The sequence below is a fragment of the Capsicum annuum genome, chromosome 9, assembly GCF_002878395.1.
Source record: "Capsicum annuum cultivar UCD-10X-F1 chromosome 9, UCD10Xv1.1, whole genome shotgun sequence".
Taxonomy (NCBI): Eukaryota; Viridiplantae; Streptophyta; class Magnoliopsida; order Solanales; family Solanaceae; genus Capsicum; species Capsicum annuum.
In genome coordinates, this window is record NC_061119.1 from 175,447,831 (window position 1) to 175,460,800 (window position 12,970).

The window sequence follows — 12,970 nt, forward strand, 5'->3', positions numbered from 1 at the left end:
TATTACTACTACTATTATTATTATTGTCAATCAGACATTTTTCATCCGCCAGCCTTGCTCCGAAGTCAGCCAAATCTCTCTGGAGTTCATCAAACTACCTTTGAAGTTCACGCAAGGACTCGATATGAAATTCTTGTACGAATCTAGATAATCCATATTTGTAAGGAGGGACCTATTTATAAATTATTGTATCTAGAAAAGAAAAGAAAATTGCTTTAAAATAAATCTAACAGATGGGTAATCTATTGCAAAATATATTCTTTCTGTTAGATAACTTACAACATACTGGCAATCTTTTGCAACAGATGTATATATCTGTTTGATTTCTGCAATAGGTTGATCAACTGTCATAACAGATGTCTCCAATTATTTGACAATATAAATAGATGTGTCATCTGTTGTAACAAGCTAGTCATCTATTTATTCAATTTAAGCCATAATAGGCTAGGAAGAATAAGGTATGTGCAGATGGATCCACTATCATATGCGTGGGAGTTAAGTATATATTACTGATAAGGTTACCGGAACAACACACACAAAGTATAATGTTTTTGTGAATGCAGTTTTTAACCGATTAGGCATTGATCATTCAAACAAAATCCTGCATTGTACCATTAAGTTTGATGGGTTAGAAATTGATAAGGCTGAGGACCTCATAAAGATGGTGCAGATACCCTGTTACGAATTACTGACGGTTAGTGCTTGTGTTATTGCGTGTCACATTTTGAGAAGGGATCAAAATTTGTCGTCACTGTAGAGAACCAATAGTGATTGGACTTAACTTAAGTGTGCATTGCACCCTTAGTGAGCCCTCGAAGCCTCGCACTGCATTAAACAAGAATGGAAAACCAATATAGTTATTGCCCTGGCCAAAATTTATATGGTTGGGTTGCTCGCTCGGGGTGATGATTATATGCCAGAAGGTACGGTAGGAGAATGCTTTCGAGGGAAAATGGATGGTTGATGGAAGACTATATCATCTGAGAGCTAATTGAAGAAGAGACATAGGGTAAAAAGTAACTTCTAACGAATCTGGCCGATGGAATTATCTTAACAGATGCGAATCTGAATCAAGTGCAAATATAAAAGTGTATCCGGTAATGTAATTTCATCTGTTGTGTCTCTTAAAGAAAAATAATATATCTGAACACTTTGCTAGGGAGCTGCATGATCGGGATTATCACCTAGGTAAAAAATAGAAGAAGACCAACAAAGCAGCCTCACGGGCATCGAGGGTAGAAATGATGTTTAGCATGTCTAGAAAACTTACGCCAACAACAACTGCAGTTAAAATAAGGAAACTATGTGAAGGTGACAATTTCTGAATTTTAAATTTCATTTCATGCCTTCTTATTTGTGTTTTCGATCAGGTCCACTGTCGTTGACCTGATCGGAACCACAAACGAGATTGAAAGGCAAATAGAGTATAATTACTTCCTTAGCAATATGGATTAATTGATTGTGTTTTCTTGCCTTAGCATGCTTTCAACATTCCTTGGAGAAGATCAGATATTTGTTGTAGTATGTGAATCCCGATAATTTTCATGCTTGCCTCCAGCTTGTTGATTCTGTATTCAAGCTGGTCGTTGCCGTATTTAAAGTTGGTAAGGAGTTCCTCGTCTCTTGTGAGCTTGATCAGGAACACTACCTTCAAAGTTGTGGCATTCTAGAAGCCCTTCAGAACACTTTCTTCAGAAGCCTTAAAGGATACATGGAGGGTCGCTGTGTTTGTTTTAGGTCAAAATATGTTGATTCACGTTGAAGATGTGGTCCCAATAGTTGAACAACATACTTTTATCGAGCGTTGATCTATGAATCTTGCTCAACCAATTTGATAAATTAGTAAGCATGGAGTTACGTAGCATGTGATTTAAAGTGGATCTATCAAGCCTATCAAATGTTACGTAACTCCGAGCTTATTACCCTACCAAAACAATATGCCCGAGTTAGTGCACAAATAAAAAAAGACCAATCTGTTAGCCTTTCTACTAATCACTCTTCTCCAATATAGATGACAAGATATCTGCTATGCAAAAGTCTACACCATCGCCAGACATGCTTGCCTGGGAGCAATTCTTCATAAGGCATCAACAGATATCTTCAGAAAAATTGCTCCCAGGCAAACATGTCTGGCGACGATTTTTGTATAGAAGATATCTTGTCATCTATATTGGAGAAGAGCAACCAGCAGAAAGGCTGAGAGATTGAGTTCGTTCGATTTGTGCACTAACTCGATCATATTTTTTTAATAGAGTAATGAGCTTAGAGTTACATAACGTTTGATAGGCTTGGTAGAGCTAATTTAGATCACACGCTACGTAACTCCATGCTTATTAATTTATCAAGTTGGTTAAGCAAGATGCATGGAGCAACACTCGATAAAAATGTGTTGTTCAACTGTTGGGACCACATCGCATTAACACATTTTGACCTAAAACAAACACAGAGACCCTCCATGTATCCTTTAAGTCTTCTGAAGAAAGTATTCTAAAGGGATTCTAGAATGTCAAAACTTTGAAGATAGTGTTCTTAATTGAGCTCATAAGAGACGAGGAACTTCTTACCAACTTTGAAGACGACAACGACCAGCTTGAATACCAAATCAACAAGCTGGAGGCAAGCTTGAAAATTATCAGGATTCACATACTATAGCAAGCATCTGATCTTCTCCAAGGAATGTTGAAAGCATATCAAGGCAATAAAACACAATCAATTATAACCATATTGCTAAGGAAGCAATGATACTCTATTTGCCTTTTAATCTCGTTTGTGATTTCGATCAGGGCAACGACAGTGGACCTGATCGGAAACACAAACAAGAAAGCATGGGATGAAATTTAAAATTCAAAAACTTTTCGTCTTTGCTTAGATTCCTTATTTTAACTGCAGTTGTTGTTGGCATAAGTTTTCTAGACTTGTTGTACATCATCTCAACCCTCGATGCCCATGAGGCTTCTTTGTTGGTCTTCTCCTATTTTCTATCTAGGTGATAATCCCAACCATGCAGCTCCCTAGTAAAGTGTTTAGATGCATTGTTTTTCTTTAAGAGACACAACATATGAAATTACATTATCGGATACACTTTCATATTTGCACTTGATTCAGATCTCACATCTGTTAAGATAATTCCACCGGCCAGATTCGTTAAAATTTGCATCTACGCTATGTCTTTTCTTCAATTAGATCTCAGATGATATAGTCTTCATCAACCACCCATTTTTCTTTGAAAGGATTATCCTACCGCACATTCTGGCATATAATCATCACCCCGAGCGAGTAACCCAGCCATATAAATTTTGGCCAGGGCAATAACTATACTGGTGTTTCATTTTTGTTAGATGCAGTGCTAAGCCTCAAAGGCCCTCTAAGGGTCCAATGCACCCTAAAAGTTAGTCCAATCGCTATTAAATCTCTTTACAATGACACAAAAACTAGATCCCTTAATAATGCTTGACAAATAAACATGAGCAACAACTGACATTAAATCTTAACAGGTTATCAGAACCATATTCATGGTCCCTCAGCCTTATTAGTTCGGATCTACCAAACTTAACTATAAAATTGCAAACATCTTGTTTGAACGATCTATGACTAATCAGTAAAAATATCATTCACAAAATCAGTGCACTCTGTGTGTGTTTCCACGATAACATTATCAGTAATACATACCTCCCACATATGAAGTGGTTCCATCTGTAAGCAGTTTATTCCTTCAATATCATCTTTACTGCAGCCTCTTACGATAGTTTGTCAAAAGTTGATCAACTGTCAGTTCCTTATATCTCCAACGAAGAGAAATTAAATTGATGTCATAAAAAGAACATTATCCATCTACTGCAACAGATGTGGAGTCTGTTGCAATAGATGTGGAGTCTGTTACAATAGATGTGGAGTCTATTGCAACAGATGTAGAGTCTGATGGAATACATCAAACCAGTCTTTCTGGTGATTTTATTTATTCCAGCAGTTTCTCCATTTGTTGCAACATCAACAACAGCATAAATATCAACAAAAAAAAAACAACAACATTTATTCCAACAATATCATCAGTAATAAAGAAGCAATATCCTTTATTCCAGAACCATCCACAACACCACACCATAAGTTCCAACAACACCAACCCTACCAACAACATCAATAACTGCATCAACAATAATGAAACAAACAAAATACATATAAAAAAATGATACTGCCAACAAGGCTTTTAAACTTCTCCCAACAGATGACTTTTTTCTCATATTGTAATAAAAATTCTTGGATTGTTTAGTCAACACTTACAAGTTCCTTAATTTTTTTAATAAATATGATACGGATAAATAGTAATTAAATAAAAATAGATGTAAATAACTTGTAAAGAAGAAGACGAGAATGAAAGAGCAATAATGAACCATACCTTAATATCAAAAAAGAGATCAAAATAGAAATTTAAGTCGAGGAAAGATATGGATGGGTTTAGATCCAAAAAGATCTTTATGAGAAGAGAAGAGAAAAGAGATAAAAAAGCTTGTGACCCTAAAGAGGAGAGAAAAAAAGATGAGAATTGAATAAAATAAACTGCAACTGAAGAAAGAGATGAGATAATTTCTATCGATGTATTATGTACATAGACATGGTGGTTTTCAATATTTATTAATTAATATTCATTAATTTCATTAATAATTTGAGAGGCACGAGGAAGACTAAGACTACTGACATTGAAAAGACAAGACAAGACTGCTCAATGAACTCACTTTTGAGATATTTAAGAAATATTTTTTACTGCCTTTAGTAGTAAGTACTACTACTTGATATTATCTACTCAGACCAGAAGCTTCTTGCTTTAAAATTAAAAGAGAAAAAAAGATTTTCAAACAGATATGCCATCTGTTGCAACATATATAAATATCTGTTTAGAAATTCGAACAGCTCAATCATCTATTACAACAGATATAAATATCTGTTTGAAAATTCCAATAGCTCAGTCATCTGTGACAACGGATGAAAATATTCATTTGATAATTAATAAAATCAGATATGTCATCTGTTACAATAGATATAAATATATGTTTAAAAATCTCCAACAGCTCAGTCATCTATCACAACAGATGCAAATATCTATTTGATAATTAAATCAGATATGTCATCTGTTGTAATATACATGTACCTATTTGAAAATTTTTAACAGTTTAGTCGTTTATTGCAACATATTTCATTCCAATTGATTTAGGTAGAACTAGGTATGAATAAATGAGCCTGCAGGGTCAACTACAAATTCAATCGAGTCTTTGCAATTGTATGGTATTGGTATTGCGTTCATCCCAACCCGAGTCATTGATTGATCACTCTGAGTTGAAATGAGTTCTCATCAACTCAATGTTAGGATAATGATAGTACCTAAGTTGATTTAGGTGGAACTAAGGATGAATGAATGAGCTCTCAGGGTCAACTATAAATCCAATCGAGTCTTTGCAATTGCATGGCGTTGGTATTGTATTCATACCAACCCAAGTCGTTGATTGATCACTTTGAGTTGAAATGAGTTCTCATCAACTCAATGTTAGGATAGTGATAGTACCTAATTTAATTTAGGTGAAACTAGGGATGAATGAATGAGGTTGCAGGTTCAACTACAAATCCAATCGAGTCTTTGCAATTGCATGGCGTTGGTATTGCATTCATCCCGACCTGATTCATCGATCGATTACTCTGAGTTGAAATAAGTTCTCATCAACTCAATGTTAGGATAGTGATAGTACCTAAGTTGATTTAGGTGGAACTAGGGATGAATGAATAAGCTCGCAGGGTCAACTCCAAATCCAATCGAGTTTTTGCAATTGCAAGGCGCTGGTATTGCGTTCATCTCGACCCGAGTCGTCGATCGATCACTCTGAGTTGAATGAGTTCTCATCAACTCAATGTTTTAAAAACTATATCTTTTAAATTTTTTAAAATTAATTAAGATCAATTCGGACCAAATTAGCAATTTCAAAACTTGTCATTCTTTTCCAAAATTACAAATCAACCCATACAAATCATCCATTTGTGCGAAAAACTTTTTATTTCAAATCTTAAGTTCTCTTTCTTCTCTCTCTCTCTCTCGGGGTGTCCTCTCCCTCTCAACAATACAAACAATGACTACTCAACATATTGCTCAACCCTTCAAAATAGGTCAATTTTCTTTCGATTTATGACTACATATAGTTGGTTTTTTTACTTCATTCCTACTTATATACGTTGTTTTCTCTATCTTCGCATGTAATAGAGTTTGAGAAGAGTTCTACATTTGTTTTTTATTCTAAAAAATAGGGCTTTTTAGTTAATGATAAAAAAGAAGACTTTTAGTTGTATTATCTTCGAGAATGGGTTAACAATTTTGAGTTTTGATGCTAAAAAAGTAGGAAGCACCCGAGAAATCCTAGTTTTTCTCTTAGTGTTTTATTGACTATCGTGGTATTATTGGATGGTATTTGTGGTGTTGTTGGTGGTGTTGGTATTTATGGTTTTTGGCGGTGGTGTCGGTGGTCTTGGTGTTGGTATTGGTGGCATTGGTGGTGGTCTTGGTAGCATTGGTTGTGGCATTGGTTGTGGTGGTGGTGGTCCATCTATTGCAATGGGTGGAAGATCTATTGGGAGATATTAAATAGGTCTTCAAACAGATTCTCCATCTGTTTCAACTGATGGGTTATTCGTTGGAGTATTTTCTTGTAATATGGCAAAGAATAATTTATTGAAATTTCTCCACCTGTTGCAATAGGTGGGGAGATATTAAATAGGTCTTCAAACAGATTCAAGTTCCCCATTTGTTCCAACTGATGGGTTGTTTGTTGGAGTATTTTTTTTTTGGTTATGTGGTAAGAATAATTTATTGAAATTTGTCTTACCTTTTTTAAAAAAATTATGCAGACATCAAATGAAATGTATTTTTTGTTTTTCTTTTGTTTGTAGTTAAAAGATGTCTCCCAAAAGAAAAGAAACTGAAAGTGGAGAAAGTGGATCAACTTCCGATCACTAAACAAAAAAGGCTAGAGTACAGATAGATTCAAAGGAACTTCCAGAATAGTCTCAGTCAGGGCAAAATGAAGTTGAGGAAAGTGATAACTCCTCCTCACTAATGGGGGATGAAATAATACCGAAATTCCAGCATAATTCTGTCAAAACCATTAGTATTGACAAGTTTCGAGTTGAAATACCAATGAATAACCTAATGCAGTATGTAGTGATCTTGTACTTAAATATCAGTTGGGAAAACATGTTGACGAACTTAGGAGTATTATGAAGAAGGAAAACATAGATGGACTTTTTAAGAAGAGCTGTTTTGCACACTTTCTTGAGCTGTCTGGGCCTCGCCCTCTTCGTTTCCCAATGATCATGGTATATGGCCTTCTCAAGCGTAGGATCATATGTATGCGGGGGATGATGGAGGTCCGAAGGAGGGCAGAAATAAGATGGATGAAGTCTGGATCAACTACTGTGGCATGCCGATTTGTTTTGGATTGAAGGGGTTTGCCATTGTAACAGGCTTGAGATGCGATCTTCCAGAAGAACCTATCATCAAGAAAACACGCCATAAAGGGTCCAACAAACACAAGGTAAAAAAATATGGGTTGTTGGGCATTATTAGACCTACCTACAAAGTGAAGGATTTGATAGCGGATCTCAAGAATAAAGACATACCAAAGCATTACAGAGAAATTGTTCTTAGTTTGGTTTGTCCATTCTGTTTTATTGCCAAGAGATGTCAAGAAAGTCATAGAATGTGATTTGTTGGCGCTTACTGATGATTTTGGAAAATTTAACGATTATCCCTGAGACTACGACAGCTACTACTTGACTATCAAATATTTACTGAAAGAGCTAAAGCCATAAACGACCACATTATACGACTTTTCTTGGGCTTTCATGGTAAAATTGATCACTATTTTTACTCATTCATTAATTTATATTGAATATACTTGTGACTTTTTTTTGCTTGCTTTCTGTTTACAATTTTTAGACTTGGGCATGTGAAGCCATTCCTCTCCTCCGAAAGCATTTCACGGATTACCCGGATAAGGTTTCTAATCCAAGGATCCTTAGGTGGTTGGCTGCAGTAGAGAGCAGCAAAAAATATATTAACGAGGCTGATTTTTTTAACCCTTCGGATGATGCAGTACGTCTTCTTTTAACTAAAATAATTTTCCTCAAAGAAAGATATTGAAATAGATGTTCCATCTGTTACAACAGATTACCCTTCAACTGCAACTGGTGCAACAGATGGGTAATCTGTTGCAACAGACGATCCATATTTTGCAATAGATTAACCATATGTTGCTCTGTTCTCTGAACCCTACTCAACAAATTACCTATCTATTGGAAATTATGCAATAGATGGGTATTCTGATGCAATATATTATCAATCTATTTCAATATACAAATCAACTATAGTGGTAGCTAGATCGTCTGTTCCATAAGTTGGCTGTGTTAACATAACCCAAGCCCCATGTAACCCAACTAACTGTAAGTTATCATTATATGATTTAAATTCCTCCTGTCATTTTTTATAGGTTGTGCATCCTTGGATCGTGCCTACCATTGATGAGCTGGGGATGACTTTTTTTCTTACTCTGGGTCTTTTTGATACAAAAGAAGAACCAAGAAGGAATTGGATGGAGCAACATCCATAAGAAGAGCAGTTAGGGAAGGTCAGTCTAATATTAAAGCTTTTTACGACCAAACTTAAACTGCAACAGATTCGGGTGCTTCTTCTGGGGGTGTTGCTGGTGGAGTTGTTTATGATGGTGGCAGCCATCCTGCTTCTTCTTTTACTGCCATTCATGATTATGAGCATGTTGGTGCTCAATAAAAAATAAATATGTTTGAAAACACCCCTTGCACAGGTCCTCCTTCTCACCCCTACACCGGTATATCCCACCCTTACAGTGGTCCCTCTCACCTCTCCTCACCCTCATGTTCTTATTGCAAATGCAAAGTATGCAAGGACAGAGAGGATAAACTCTTCAACAAGCTAAAGGCTATTACTGAAGCTGTCGAGGAGTTGAAATCCAGAAGGGGTGTCATACCATCCAATAAGGTGAGGGAGCCATGCACTCCTACAGTAGAGGTTAGGAGGAAAACAGGAAAAATTAGTCAAATTCTCTCCGTTCTGAAATCGACAAAAATTGCAACTCCCCCCGCTCTAATATTTGTTGAAGTTCAGGGGCCACCGAAGTAGGTGTACATATTCGCGGTGCTTGGCAAGGAAAAGAAGAGGGAACTGGAAGAATTCATCAAGATGAAGGTTCAAAAAGAATACACCATGCATTCATTTGCCGCCAAAGACTTCTCAAATATGAAAAATATGTACGTGTGGTACGAGGACAAGGTAAGTTTAATTTTGCTAACCACCCTTCCAATCTACTCTATGAAGAAGAATCTACGCATCAGATGTGTAATCTATTGTGAAAACTTGATATTTTGTTGCAACATAATACACATTTGTTGCTTAAGTTGCGTTGGCTGGGTAATCTGTGAACTGATTCAGAGAACCCTCCGCATCGGATTCTTTCGACTATGTTTTTACTCTTTACAATTACTAACCTATTTAAAAATTGTCCTCTTATACCACAGTATGTTAATTAAATTCTCTGCCTCATAAGGGGCAGGCAATTAGCATACCCGGATGTTGATGATGCTACCGATAGGATAATGGACCTCAACTTCTACAATAATTTCAAGGATAGGTACGCTAAACTCTGTAAGATAGCTGATTTTGGTGGCCAGGGATTTGATCAGTTAGTTTCTACGTTCCAATGGGATGAAGAAGCGATTAAATATGTTAGAGGGAAGAGGCCATATCCACACGGCAAGAGCTGGACCAAGGCAAAGAGAATCCTCGCAGTCATGAACATGGATGTCACCTATTTTCTCACTGTTGATATACTACTATATGAGGGAAAGATTAAGTTTTATGACTACAACTTACTTGTGTTCAGTGAGACGATATTTTTAACCCACATGCAGCCACTCTTGAAGTTGTTGCCTAAGTTGTTGACGCAGAGTAAGCTAATGGATTATTTGCCGGCTAAAGTCTTGGCGAAGGAATCTTGGGTTTTTGAAGGTCAAAATAAGAACATCCAGCTCCCAAAAAATACAATTGGTGCAGCGTGCGGGCTGTACTCGCTTGCATACATCGAGAATTTGCTGACTGGCACATAAATGACTGGTGTGTGCGACACCATTGTGGAAAAAATGTAATGGGCCTGGGCATATAGGGTACTAAATAAATGGTTGTAGCCCGTATATAAAAAAGAACATGTACAAAGACAGAGACGAACACGATAACAAATTTTTATTTCAAGCCAATTCACTATATATGTAGGGACAATAATTTTTATGTCCAGCAAAGTTGATTTTTTATAATGCAATAGATTTTATACCTGTCATAATAGATATAGTACCTATTGTGATAGATTGATTATCTGTTAGAATAGATTGGTCATCTTTTGTGTTATACAGATGTTCCCCGTCTATCTGTCGCAACAGATTTACGATCTGTTGCAACATATAACTTATCTGTTGCAACTGATCGGTAATCTGTTGGAGCAAATAAAAAAAGTAGGAAGACCTATTATATAATTTCTAGTAGATGACCTATGTGTTGCATCTCATGTTGCAACATATGTCTAAATCTGTCTGATAAGATATGTCGTCTGTTGTAGCAGATGTATTATCTGTTGCGATATTTGAATCTAGTACTCCATTTCAATTAACATGTTCAAAAATCAAAATTAATTATATTCATAGATAGAATAAAATAAACGAAGCCTTCGAAAATTACATGAAATAACTCAACAAATAAATAAAATGTAAAAAAAATCATTATGAGTACAAATGATCTACTCTACAAATAAATCAACAAGTTAAACTAAGAAGGATAGTTTATTACATTGACGTACTCAAGCTATAAAGATCTAATCAATATGGACAAGTTGTTCTTCATCCAGTGCTATGGAATTCAGCTTTGGTCGTCGTAGATCTTTAACGTCGGTTGCATACGGCTTCTAAGCTTTCGCTTCTCCATATTTCCATAAAAGAGCAGCATATCTTTTGTGGAGTAATCCGGCATCAAGTCCATCATTTGGTACTTGTAATCCATCGCTCAAATACTCGGCATAGGCGGCAACAAAAGGATCTTAATCCCTACGTTATAAAAAATAGATAATCCATATCTTGCAGTTCATGCAAGCGTTGTGAAATTTGTGAAATGAAACTAAATCATGACACTTAAAATTACAGAATACTAATGGTTTGTTGAGCAATTCTATCAAAATATTGTACATCAAATGGATTAGCCATTTTATCCCAGTATGCTTCAATCGTCGACCAATCAGTACGAACCTTTTAATCCAAAAAGCCACTCATATCAAGGTAAGTAGGTAATATTTTGGCCAGCTTTTATATCTCAGACGATGGCCCGAAACGTCTCCTTCACGACATCGAGTCATAAACTCGGATGCGCCTCTCTTTTAGAACGACGACAGCCAACACCCAATGGAATTCATCACCACAATTGATTGGGATGTACACTTCGTCAACCAAATTCCAAGGTAAGCCAGTCAGAATGCTAAAACCTTTGATGATGTTGATTAAGCATTCCCCATTTTGAGAAACTTCCGTCTGTTGTTTACAACACCTATCATAGTCATTATTGATGTAAAATATGTACAAATAATTGCCTATTGTGTATCTGTATTATTCTTGTATTTTTAACTTGGCCTTCTTTTGGAGGTAGTAAAAAATGGTATCGATGTGCTGCACATATTATCAAATATTTTAGATTACGTGACGAAAAAATTAATACGCAGATGCAATTAAATAAAGTATTAATTAATAGTAATATGTTTGGCATTTAAACCACATCATTCCAGCGAGTTTGGGCTAAGACATCAAATAGAACCAATTCTTCATTCTGGGATGTGCAATAACAAAGTCGAACATATCAAAACCAAGACTCGATTCGTTCACTTTGTAGCGCTCGCCATTTTTTCCTACATGATGATTTATATGTGTTAATGTTAGGTTCTTAAAATAATAATGGTATAAACCAATATCCATAAAATTGATTTATGTACCTGTCGGCATGATGCTTTAACAGTCCATCGGCAATTCATTCTAAATAGTCATTGATCTACTGTGTTAGTTTTTTGTAGCCTCGTCCGAGATGTTGAACCCTTCAAATGGGTAATTCTTCCATTCTCCCAAACTGACAGGCTCTACTTTTTCTTCATCTTTGGAAGCAATTGATGGATTATCAACTGTCATATTATGCTCTTCGACAGTAGTTGTATCGTCTACCTGGAAAGCCACAATTATCAATGCTAAGTAGAGATATACAATAGATTTTCCATCTATTGCAACAGATGAGTCTTATGTTGCATCAGATGGATTATCTGTTGGGACAAATTTGAACTGGTAAATCAAAGCAGTACAATAATTTCGAACGGATGACCCATCTGTTGCAACATAAGACTCATTTGTTGAAATAGCTAATGAATCTGATGCAACAGGTTAGACAACAGTTGCAACAGATGTATATATCTGTTTGATAACTTTCAGCAGATGTATCATCTATTGAAACAGATATGTGCCTGTTTGTTTTTTGGAACAAATGATGTACATTCACTTTCTTCAACTTATGCTGCTCTTCTGTGGCCGTTGCACATTGAACATCGGTGCAAGAAAAAAACAGAGGTATTATAATCTTGATATTTTTTAAGATTGATGATGCCTTGGAAGTGTCTTTTCTTCTCCTCTTAGCTGCCTTGATATCTAGTGGAGTGTCTGGATATGAAATCCTCTTTGATGGAATGACACCCCTCTTAGATATCATTTCCTTTACAGAAGCAGTTAGTGCATTAATAGAATTAATCACTCCATTGTGTTTTGCCTTGCAGTCTTGACATTTGCATGAAGAACATTCGCTAGATGCGGTAAAATCTGGAGAAAAATTTGT